This window comes from Panulirus ornatus, chromosome 18 (genome assembly GCF_036320965.1).
Source record: "Panulirus ornatus isolate Po-2019 chromosome 18, ASM3632096v1, whole genome shotgun sequence".
Lineage (NCBI taxonomy): Eukaryota > Metazoa > Arthropoda > Malacostraca > Decapoda > Palinuridae > Panulirus > Panulirus ornatus.
The window spans coordinates 5,899,252-5,900,795 of record NC_092241.1 but is presented as its reverse complement, the minus strand read 5'-3'; positions in this window follow the sequence as shown (position 1 = coordinate 5,900,795).

The following is a 1,544-nucleotide window of genomic DNA, read 5'->3' as shown; positions in this document are numbered from 1 at the left end:
GCTTGTGTGAGACAATGGCATCTGTTCTCAATACCATTGACCCATAACTGAGGAATGCAAAACTGAAGGATAGCTTCAGTCTTTGAAAAAGAATGCTTGTGTGAGGCAACTGCATCTCTTCTCAATACCACTGACTCATCTAAGAAGAGAAGATCCAATCACAAACTTACCTTCATTCTTTTGGTGATGGTGGCTTTGAGGAAGGAGGAGGAGGAAGACGGGTGGTGTAGGTAGGCAATGAAACTCGTTCGGGTTCTATTAGTAGCAAAACTTTTATTCAAATTTGACATAAAGTATAAATACTTTTTGGGTTTAGACTGGATCTACAGCAGTGGTCCAACAGGTGTTGGGTATCAACATTTGTATGATGGCTGAGTCATGGTTTTTACGCTATAACTACTTCTATAATTCTCTGACAAAAAATTACATTAATCCGTGTCCAATTTTCATATATATATATATATATATATATATATATATATATATATATATATATATATATATATATATATATATATGAGAGTGTTACCTATGGTGTGGTTGTATCATTGTGTACTGTTTTAAAAGATCTTCACGCTCCAAAGGAGTGCACATTCCCCTGCCACTGGAGCTAACGCAGCCTTGGAGTTGAGGGAACCTTCAGAAAATATATATATAGGAACGTATTGTGTTCATATGTAAGTCTGTGTGTCCAAGTTTTTCCCTAGGCACGCCTGCCTACCCCTTCCTAATCAGTTAGTGCAGTTCAAGGCCACTTCTCACGCCCCTAGACTGATGCTCAGAAGAGAGAGAGAGAGAGAGAGAGAGAGAGAGAGAGAGAGAGAGAGAGAGAGAGAGAGAGAGAGAGAGAGAGAGAGAGAATAAGGTGTATTCCTTGTTTTTACATGTGAACATGATAGGTTGAAGTGAACATCAGACGCCATCAATATGTTCTGGTTCAGTAATGGCTTTCGAAGGATCCGTGTGTGTGTGTGTGTGTGTGTGTGTGTGTGTGTGTGTGTGTGTGAGTGTAGGGTGTGAACAGGATAGTCCGCCTCGCTTGGCCAATAGCTATGAAGTATGGAGGCCTTGAACTGCAGGAAGCTGTGAAGGAAAGAGGGTGTGTGTGTCCCCTGGCTCGTGTCTGGTCTGGTGGATAAGGTGGTGGCTACGATCCCCGTGGCCCTAGGTTCGACTCCCTGTTGCGCAGAGGCGACACGCTGACTGTGTGTGTGTGTGTGTGTTTAGGGTGTATGTAGGGTGTGTGTGTGTGTGTGTGTGTGTGTGTGTGTGTGTGGTGTGTGTGTGTAGGGTGTACGTAGGGTGTGTTTTTGTAAGGTGTATGTAGTGTGTGTGTGTGTGTGTGTGTGTGTGTGTGTGTGTGTGTGTAGGATGTACGTAGGGTGTGTGTTTGTTGGGTGTATGTAACGTGTGTGTGTGTGTGTGTGTGTGTGTGTGTGTGTGTGTGTGTGTGTGTGTGTGTAGGTGTATGTAGGGTTTATGTGTGTGGAGGATGTGTAAGGTGTGTGTGTGTGTGTGTGTGTGTGTGTGTGTGTGTGTGTGTA